Source organism: Lissotriton vulgaris, chromosome 8, assembly GCF_964263255.1.
Source record: "Lissotriton vulgaris chromosome 8, aLisVul1.2, whole genome shotgun sequence".
Taxonomy (NCBI): domain Eukaryota; kingdom Metazoa; phylum Chordata; class Amphibia; order Caudata; family Salamandridae; genus Lissotriton; species Lissotriton vulgaris.
The window spans coordinates 163,094,235-163,105,324 of record NC_141696.1 but is presented as its reverse complement, the minus strand read 5'-3'; the positions used below and the strand labels follow the sequence as shown (position 1 = coordinate 163,105,324).

The following is an 11,090-nucleotide window of genomic DNA, read 5'->3' as shown; positions in this document are numbered from 1 at the left end:
AAGTTTTAACATTAGTTAAGCTTGTATTTAAGGAGGGTGCCTGGCTTCTGTGTGCATTGCACATGCATTGCATTATCGTTCTACTAACTGAGATATGAAATCAGGATGAATGACATAATTCATTTGATAACAAGGGGTGGGCGAAATTTGCGTAATCGCGTTACGCGAATCTCAGCGAAAATGGAAAAAAATCTCAGTGAACAAGCAGAAATTCCGCGAACACGTGGAATTGCTTGTTCGTGATGCTTTTTTACTGTTCGCAATCGCTGTTTGTGTGCTCAGGGGGAAATATCTCGCTAAACACGCATTTTGAGAACGCGAACAAGCATAAATTTCGCGAAGTCACGGAACGCAGAATATTGGGCAATTTCGCGAAGTCACGGAACGCAGAATTTTGGGCAATTTCGCGTTCTCCGCGGAACGTGAAATTACCCAAATTCTGCAAATTCCATGAGCGGAACGGAATTTGCCACCCAGGCCTAATAACAATGAGCAACATGGCGGGCCGCATTGGCAGCATTCTTGAAATGTAAAAAGGGGGTAGGCTAATGGACAACTCCATCTCTTGAGAGTAATGAGGATAAAATGTTGATATCTATACACCTGTCACCTTCTCATCAATAGGCTGCCTTGATATGGGTGCACCAAATGTCTGCTTCAGCTGTACAAAAGTATTTTTAAGGGTGGGAATTGGGTTTTGGTGGCTCATCACCAGAAAAAGACTGGGCCACCACCCCAGTAGCATATACATTGCAAAGGGGTAGTGGCTTAAAGTGATGCAGTGCAATTAAAGATTGCATAGTGGGACATGGTGAACGGAAAACTAAGGACTGGAATGCAGTTACTGAGATTAATTACCTCCATCACCTTGTTGCTTGTTGCAGTTGATGCCCTACCTATGACGGAAATGCCCACACGTGGCTCCCATGCTCACTGCACCATAAGACTCAATCTACACTCTATTGATGAGGCCCTACTTGACTGAATCACTCTGGGACTGCTGTGGTCCCTTCTGGAAGGGGCCTTGTCTGACAGTTCAGGATGGACCGAGTCCCCGAGGATCAGGGTTAGTACTGATTTGTATAACAGAGACCTTTGTCTAGTTTGGAATGGGTGGGAGAGAAATGATAGACCGGAACCCGGCTCCAAGCAATCCCTAGCTGAAATTAATTCAAGCATTCTATCAATGATCTTGTTCTTTGTTGGGCTTTTGAAACCATCACACCCTACAGCATCGTGGGGGTGGTTCAACCACTGTGTTGGAACAGGCGGCCTATCAGAGGTTATGACGCACCGCCACCCACAGCATAAGCCCATGTGTATGAACAACAATGATTTGTTTGCCACTGCTAATAAGGTCTGGAAACTACCTGCTCTTGACATAGTGCTTGAAAAGTCAATCAATCAATCAGGGGTTTGTAAAGTGTGGCTACTCACCCGTGGAGGTCTCAAGGTACTGGGAGTGGGAGGGACTGCTGATTCATCTGGGTGTGAAGGTTCAGTCGAAAAGCTGAGTCTTGAGGTCCTTCCTGAATTGGGTCAACGATGCAGAATGCCTGAGGTGGAAAGGCAGGGTGTTCCAGGTCTTAGCGATGAGGTAGGAGAAGGATCTTCCTCTGGTTTTGCTCTTGGCGATCCTTCGGACAGGGCAAGTTGGGCGGATAGGAGTTGTCTGGCTGGTGTGTGGAAAGTGAGGCGGTGGTTCAGATATTCTGGTCCTACGTTGTGGAGAGCATTGTATGCTTGTGTGAGGAGCTTAAAGGTGATTCTCTTGTTGATCGGGAGCCAGTGGAGTTGTCAGAGGTGTTGTGTCATGTGGCTGCAGCACTAAGTAAGTAAGTAAGTAGTTTTATTTGACATTGATTAATTAAAATCTTTACAAAACAATAAAACATTGCTAAAAATTGTTAAAAGTTCATTTGTGGGCAATTTCCTCAGTTTGCAAGTTTGATTAATATCAGTTCATAATTGTCCATAAAAATATTTTCAGTGGTCGTCAGGCGCTCGTGTCTTTTTTCTGCTAAATCAAAAAACGTTACGACCCGGCAGTTTAATTTAGTACTGCTGGGGTTAAAGCACAGTTTAACAGCCTGCCTGCATGTCCGGAAGCCATGTAATTTAAAAGAGGGCCATAATAAATTATACCTCAAGTCCTTTAGTTTTGGACAAATAAATATCACATGGACGATGTCTTCCTTATCAGCTTTACGCAGGCGGCACTGCTGCGAAAAGTTTTTTCTTACCCAGGGTGGTAGATGCGGGATTACCGGAATTACGCTGAAGCGTAATTTTAAGAACGTTTCTTTCATTTTTAGATTCATACCAATGTTGAGATATGCTTGTGGCTGTGTTCTTCACTGAGCGTGATACAACCATGCGCTCTTTTTGTTAATGCCTCCTTGTCCTCAATAGATGAGATCATACGTGCTGATTTTTTCACAACTTTTTTGAAAGACAAGAGATCTGTTGGGGTGCCCCAGAGGTCAGACAAACCCAGGAATTGAAGTGAGCCAAATAGATAATCTCTAGCTGAGGACTTACGATGTCGGACCAGCTCTTCCCATACGTTGGAGTTTAGAGAGCCAACCTCAACGCTGCGAATCGTGTGCCATCTGGTAACATACGCACTCCGCCTTTCTAGTGTTTGTTTAAGAATACTGAATTCTAACCGGACCTGCGCAGGCAAGACATATCTTGGCAGGTGAAAGATAGCCCTGTATGAGTTAGCTATAACTGTGTCCAGTAATATGGCATCCTTCCCTTGAAGAGATTCACTTCCATATGTGAGAGTTGGCTGTAACTTTGCGCGCAGAATCTGGAGAAGAGGGTTGAGCATTAGATAAGGGAGTTTGGCCTTTATGGATTTTATGGCCAAGTAGGTCATGGTTCCCTTTCCTTGTAAGGAGTCCAATTGAGGTTTAAAAGAGTTCTTGGAGACCAGAATTTCTTGTAGGTAGTTACCAGGTCCAGCCCTTCTCCTTTTATGTGCCAATTGATTTTCCTTTTTTTTTGTAATTCACTGCCATAACCTTAGATTTGTTGAAATTTAGTGGCTTCAGTAGGGGATTTTGAAGACCAGTCTGGCTGCGGCGTTTTGGACGTTCCGTAGTTTCCCGAGCTGTTTCTGGGTGACGCTGGCATAGAATGCACTGCCATAGTCAAGTCTGCTGGTGATGCGTGCGTGGGTGACCGGCTTTCTGGATTCTGTGGGGAGCCATCTGACATTCTTTTGAAGCATGTGGAGCATGTGGAAACAAGAAGAGGATACTGTTTTGATTTGGTGGTTCGTTGACAGTAAGGAGTCCAGTATGATGCTGAGGTTGCGTGCGTGGTCCGTAGGGGTGGGATGGGTTCCTATTGGGACGGGCCACCAGAAGTCATCCCAGTCTGAGGGAGTGGGACCAAGGATGATTGCTTTGGTCTCGTCCAAGTTGAGCTTGAAGCAGCTATCTTTCATCCAGTTAGCGACGGCCTTCATTCCATTGTGGACAATTTATTCTGGCGGCTGTAGGTTCATTAGTAAAGGAGATGATCAGCTGGGTGTCATCTGCTTAGGAGAGGATGTTGAGTCTGTGGCTTCTGACGATGGGGTAGACAGTCATACATTTGTAACTGTTCCTGTCTAGTCCTTTCATTTATTGTTGGACACCTTACTATCAGGAGTATAGCTGTCATACTGTATCTACATGCAAACCTATACCACCTCCTTGGAGTAAACCTTCACTGCTCACTCAAACTATTGCTGGAGAATAAGGTATACAAATTCAAAGATACCTACATGTAGTGCAATATTGTCTGGTGCTGTTGGACAAGGAGGGTGAACAACAGAACTAACCATTAGGTATGTCCATTATACCTACCTTGCCATAGGACCCAGAGAAAAGCATGACAAGCTTGATGGTCAATAGTGTATATGGCTGCAGACAGATCAGTAATAGGAGTATACAAACAAGTGATGGGTGGAATCCTTTAATTAATTTCGTCCATTACAAGCTAATGGGGTAAACCAAACACGGCCAAAGGACCTTGGTGCAATACCATATAAAAAACAATTGGTACTATTAGCAAGGATACAAACAATACTCAATATTGTATTTGCATCAAGCACAATTGATACGCAAGAGAGAGAGAGAAAATGAAAAAACAATTGGACACGTATCATTAAGATCAATTCAATTCTTTATATTTTTGACAAATAAATGCATTTGCATACAACCAATGCTTTTAGGTTGCTCCTATAAGTGCATGAGAAAAAGTGCTGGTAGAAGTGCTCAAGTGATGTGAAAGAAGAGGAAAAGATGAATTTGAAAGTTATAGACAACAATAGGAGCAGTGACAAGAACAACGTCAATGCAGAAAGCCTGTCAGGCAAGGTCTCATATATTTACAAAATATATCCATATAAAAGAAAGAGGAAGATCAATCGAAGCACAGGGTGTCTTAAACACGAGTGCAATGTTGGTGGTGCAAAGATGTGGTAGAATTAGAGGTTGGTTGTTGCTTGGGCATGCCTTTATACAAGGCCACATCCAAGATGGCCACCAACACTTGTCATTTCTCTCTGGAATTCCCTCAAAGTCTTCCTTGTGTTTCTCTTGAATGTATGTTCAGCACATGTTATTTTCTGTGTTGGCCTGCTGTGAGTTCCTCCCATGTAGGAAGGCACTGGCACATCATTTCACCTGGTGTTGGGAGCAGAGCCTGACAAAAATCATGGCCAATACTAAATGGATCCCACAATTCTTAGCAACCTCACATTCACATCTACACAGAGTCCTGCTACCATGTAGGCTTTACACAACACACACTCAACATACACATGGGATGCCTTTTAAGAGTCTGAGTGTCTCATATGAGCAGAACTTTACATGTGTGGCGCCATTAGACAACACACTCCTTCTGAATCAGAGAAAGCGGGCTTTTCAAAGCTAGGATTATAAAAAGGCATGCTGTGGCCACTGCTTTATGATGATGACTCAGGACATGGACGGTAGTCCCATGTCAGCAGGAGGGCATGGATGGTGCACCCCTTCAAATCTCAGAACCAGGCTCTGGAACTTAGGCTCAATGGACATACCTCGGTCCCACCCACGCTGGATTGGTGTGTGAGCTAAAAGTAAGAACACCAAATATCACATGCAGTTGGGGCACTCAGGGAAGAGGTCAAGTCAATTTACCATGCAGAGAATATTCCAGTCCCAATAGAGTACAGCGTATCCATGAGAATTCAGGCAGCAACCAGTGATATAAATTCCTGTATGAGCTAAAGCTTTGGCTGGCAGCCTTGAAGAAGACACTTGCAGACGGTGAAACCGAACTACAACACCATAATGAAAAGCAGGCTCTCTGTGGAAAAGACACATTGGATATTCTTCTTCAGCTATGAAAATTTTGCAACACACATTTAGTTGCTCAATGATAGGTGACAGGAAGAGACCTTGTTGTGGTCTAAGGTAAGCATGGGCGCAGAATCCGTTCCGCTCGCGGATTTTGTGGATTTTCAGCAAATTCGCAATCCGCAAATTCCCGCGAATTTGCCGAAAATCCGCGAATCCGCCAGCAGAACGGATCCAGGGGGCAAAAGTTCAAGCTTCAATCTTGTAACTATTTTAGAATGGCACCGGCAAGCTGCCAGCGCCATTCTAAAATAGTTACTAAGTTAGCTTCAACAGGAAGCACTAATAAAAGCAGGTGCTCGAGTTTAACTGAATTCGAGCACCTGCTTTATTTTATCTATTAGTGCTTCCTGATGAAGCTAACTTAGTAACTATTTTAGAATGGCGCTGGCAGCTTGCCGGCGCCATTCTAAAATAAAACAGGAGAGGGGCAGAGGGCAGAAGGGCATAACAACGAGTGTGGCAGAGGGCAGAAGGGCACAACAACGAGTGGGGCAGGGGGCAGAAGGGCACAACAAGAAGTGGGGCAGAGGGCAGAAGGGCACAACAACGAGCAGGGCAGAGGGCAGAATGGCACAACAACGAGTGGGGCAGAGGGCAGAAGGGCACAACAACAAGTGGGGCAGAGGGCAGAAGGGCACAACAACGAGTGGGGCAGAATGGCACAACAACGAGTGGGGCAGAGGGCAGAATGGCACAACAACGAGTGGGGCAGAGGGCAGAAGGGCACAAAAACGAGTGGGGCAGAGGGCAGAATAGCACAAAAACGAGTGGGGCAGAGGGCAGAATGGCAAAACAACGAGTGGGGCAGAGGGCAGAAGGGCACAAAAACAAGTGGGGCAGAGGGCAGAAGGGCACAACAACGAGTGGGGCAGAGGGCAGAATGGCACAAAAACGAGTGGGGCAGAGGGCAGAATGGCACAAAAACGAGTGGGGCAGAAGGGCACAACAACAAGTGGGGCAGAGGGCAGAAGGGCACAACAACGAGTGGGGCAGAGGGCAGAATGGCACAAAAACGAGTGGGGCAGAGGGCAGAATGGCACAAAAACGAGTGGGGCAGAGGGCAGAAGGGCACAAAAACGAGTGGGGCAGAGGGCAGAATGGCACAAAAACAAGTAGGGCAGAGGGCAGAATGGCACTAAAATGAGTGGGGCAGAGGGCAGAAGGGCACAACAACGAGCGGTCTCGCACAAAAAAAACCCTGCGAACACGCAAAGCGCCCCGCGAACACGCAAATCGCCCTGCGAACACGCAAATCGCCCCGCAAACACGCAAAGAAAGAAATCTGCAAATTCGCACAAATTCGCGAATTTTGCGGATTGCGAATTCGCAAATCCACAAATTCGCGAACCGCGAATTTGCAAAATTCGCCCATACTTAGTGTAAGGCCATAAAACACCTCTCTTCAGAGCATTCTTCATAGAATTGCCTCTGAGCAGCACACAAATACAGCTAGTCACAGAAAGCTTGAGACTCTGACCACCAAGCTACAAATAGGCTCCCTGTGTTGGGCAGTCCGTCTACAGAGTTTTTCCATGATGAGGACTCAAATAGATGGGAAAGCGCAGTTCATGCCTACTTTTCATGACACGTTTTTACAAAAAATAGAGTCTTGCAGGGACTTACCTAGAATGGTTCTAAGAACCTTCAGCACATACACCTGCATTAAAAAATACCATAAATCTCACTCATGCCAGGGTTATTACCTTAAAAAAAATAAACTTTTTCAGATTTGTTTCCTTTAATTCATTAGAGTGGCAAAGTTTAACTGGGGGAAATTCAAGTTTTGAAGGATCAGGCCTATAAATTACTGGTTCAATAATTTTGTTTTCTGAATTGTAGGCATTTCCAACTGTGTCATCTGAAATCTCCCCCTAATTGGCTAAATATTGAGTGGCGCCAAAATAACCAGTTGTAAAAGCAATTATGAAGATCTAGATCAGTAGTTCTCAGCCTTTTGACTTCTGTGGACCCCCACTTATTCAGTACTGGAACCTGGGGACCCCCTGGGAAACATTATTTGGTATCCAGGGACCCCCACTGAGTCATTACTGGAAGCTGGGGACTGCGCCTTAAACATTTCTAATGATCTGAAAACAATAAACTAAAAATCCAGAAACAATCATTCATCAAACAAGTAGACAAATTATGAAATATGGTATTAAATTCACAAACATATTTGTAATTGGTTTAAATTTTAATGGGAAGGTTGGAGCTTTTCTAAATTCAATTGAGGCCACTCATTGTCCATACTATATTCTCTTTGATGCATTTACGCTGCTCCCACAAATCTATCTGAGTATACTAGCTTAATTTTTAGACTCCAATTTCTAATTCCTTAACATTTACAGGAGTCTCAACATTTTCAATTTTATATTTTGCGTCCTTATTTGTATACACTTTATCAATATGTTAATATTTAATTTTCTAAGCAGTCACAGACCGCCTGAGAAGGCTTCGTGGGGTCACAAAGAAGGGCTGAGGCCATGGCTAATCATTTGATACATGTATCACTGTGGCTGACATCCAGATGTGAACTCCTTGTCACTCCCCTGTCCTGTGCTCTCCAGCTTCGAAGTCAAGTTTCAAGTTTATTTAATAGTTTGATATCATGCCAATAAGGCAATTTAAACAATTCATAATCTATACTTTACCTAGAAAAATTGATAATAGCATAATAATACTTAAAAACATCATTTGTGGATAAATAGGTTGTCCCTTGGAGATCTACTGGGCACGAGAGGTGTTTCTAAAATCCCCTGGATTAAGTTTGTATCAAGCTGGTTCTAGAAGCTAACTAAGACTAAATGCTTCTTTTTTTTTATAAAAGTATTTGACTGGATAATCATGTATTGCTGCTGCCGCTCGTATTTCCAGTTGTGAGCCTGTGCTCTTACCCCTTCATCTACCTTTCCCCCTGCCCCCGAGAAGATGTTGACTGCTTGGCCCACGCTACTACTGAGAGTCAAGTGCTGAAGGGGGACTTGGCCCAGTTACTCAGGACCCAGAGTAGGGCAGGCCCCGGGACATCAGGAGTAAAAGGCCTCAGCCCCTAGAGTTGAGCCCCGTAGCACCTGCTTGCCCCGTGGCCCTTTAAATGGAGTCCTGGCACCTAAAGAATCACCATTACCACTCGTACATGTGACCACCACGCTGTGGGCTGTGGTCTGTGTCGCGAGGTCAAGGAGTGGATATGCATATATTCTAAGGGCCTTATTTATGAAGGTCTTGCGACCCCGGTGCGTCACTTTTAAAATGGGAAAAAGTGACGCACCAGTGGCGCAAGGCCTTCATAAATGAGGCCCTAAATACTTATGACCCAACAACAAGCACTTTGAGAAACTCCCACCGCCTTCATCCTCAACTCTGAAGCTCTCAATCCTGCTCCTTCATAAACAGCCACTCACAACCTCAACTCACACAGACACCTAGAGGCGCCTCCGGTCACAGTAAGCGCTGTACAAGAGTCAGATATTGCGTGAAAAAGAAACCTAGAGACACACAACATCTTGAAAAGCAAATACTCGTAGGGAGTGCAAGATGGTGACGTATGTGTAACATGGGAAATGTATACAAACCCCGCATCACTACCATGGGTAACATAACATTAAGAGTTTTTATGGTCACTGTTGAGTAATCGACACACGCACACTCTCTCTCTCACTCTCTCCAGCAAAGCAAATGAAGACAGTGGCACACACCACCGCACACAATCGCAGCTCACCCCCGTCTCCTGGTGCGCGCGTGGCCTTGGGGCATCCCTCCTGCCCACATTCATTCGTCGCCATAGATCCCCTACAAAAGAAGTCAACGCGAGAGACAAGATAAATATTCCGCGTGCCTCTCATCACAATGTCAACCTGATCACATGACAACTCGGACTATTCTCTCTTTCTCGTGTATCATGCTGTCACCACCTCTCTGTTTCTCTACTCTTCTGTGCGTACTTTGGCGTGTGGAGTTTCAATTGGTTTTGTATATATATTCTAAAGCTTTTAATAGACCTAGGCGGGGCTTGATAACTAATGAAAGTTCGCAATGGAGAAGACGAGCACAGATAGAAAGTTAGAGCGCGCGCCGCGCAGCTGCCATATGGCGCGCGCGGAGCCCGGTAACCTTAGACATGGGAGAGTCCATGACGGCTGCGGGGTGAGTGAACACGCACTGCACAGTGAAGGGAGGTTTCTGTGAGATAATTCGTATCTCTCACGACTCAGAGCTCCAGTCAGGCAGCGCCCTCGGCGAGGACGTCACTGCGGGAGCTCTTTCCAAACTTTCCCAGAGCCCAGGCAAGCGTTTCCAGCAGGACACCAGCGGCGGGGCCCCTTCTTCAGGATACACAGGTACGTGCTCAGCGGCGTAGCAAGGATGTGCGGGCCTCTAATGCAGGAAAGGGAATTGTCTCCCTAAAACTTACCAGGTTGCTGAGAGCCCATGACCCCAGATACACTATACCTGCTTCCGGCATAAATGGTATTAATCCTGACTACAGCTTTGCATACTACCAATCCATCGGTGTAAATTGCTCCTTCATGCTTCCTTTCCTTGATTTGTTGTACACGTACAGCTCTATGCGGCTATTGGCTGATTTTATGATCGAGTGCTCATGTAGTGCCCTATAGAATCAATGCTGGTCTCTTAAACAGCCAGTTGTAAGTCATCACTGAAGTGGGTCGCTCGTTATGGAAACTGTCCCCGCGGAGCTTCTTGCTGCTGAGGGCGACAGGTGTGGAAGCTGCTCGGAATGCTCAGAAGTGGAGCAGCATGGAACGTGCAGCTTTACCAAGAGAGCTGTAGTGCAGGGCGCACTTCGTGCAAACGAATGAGTGAATTATTGAGCTATTGAAAGTAAACGTATAAATACTCGGACGAATGTGTGAATGATGAATTAAGGCACAAATTAATGGATGAATTAAGTAACGAACAAAAGAACAAGTCAATAAATGAATTACGTGTATGAATGAATGATTTGAAAGAATAGCTGAATGTGATGAATGAACAAGTGATTAAATGAACTCATGTATGACTGTATGAATGAGGTAACGGATGAAAGAATGAAGAGCTGCTCCTTAAACCGAATCTCTTTAGGCGTTTCCTTGTTGCAGAAGATACGGTGATGGAAGTTCTCTTTGTATTACGGCTAAGGGGCTTACTTCGGTGCAGATGCTTGCAACGAGTGGACTCGGGTTATGGGGTGACTGAACTGTGAAATGGTGAATCATGGGGTAGGGGCATGGAACATACTTTGGTTGACAGAAAGGAGTGAGGGAACATCAAGAAGCATAACGTTTTTTTCCCCTTTTTTGGGTGGATGAACTATTAAAGAATTTCAGTGCAAGCATTTGTTGGTGAAGCGGGGGCTTGGGGATAAGAACTAAATGAAATACAACCTCTACCAGAAACTCCCAACGTTTCCACTTTGCGAGTTTGGCAAGTAGATGACAGTCGTCCAACTTTCTCTGTGGGCAAAGTTACATCAGAAAAAAGGTTTTAATGAGGACTTTTCCCGGAAAAGCTTTTTTGTTCCTGGAGAATTTACTTTCTATAAGTCTTCTTTTGCTTGATTTTTGCCTGTAACACTCACTTTTTATAATTTTTTTCCCCTGCTTTTCTTTACATTTTGGAATTTATGTGAAGTTGATGAAACCCGAAAAAGTTTTCCAAGAAATTCACCACTACAGGGGATAAATGCTC

The 11,090-nt window shown here is 44.9% G+C and overlaps 1 protein-coding gene across 1 annotated transcript in view; it reads left to right on the top strand.

Moving 5' to 3' along the window:
- The first annotated feature begins 9,624 nt into the window (after nt 1-9,624).
- Nucleotides 9,625-11,090, top strand: part of LRRC32 (leucine rich repeat containing 32) — a 127,751-nt gene continuing 126,285 nt past the window's right edge. The window contains exon 1 of the mRNA XM_086933883.1: nt 9,625-9,739. The gene's annotated coding sequence lies outside the window, so the exon portion shown is untranslated. The remainder of the gene's footprint in view (nt 9,740-11,090) is intronic.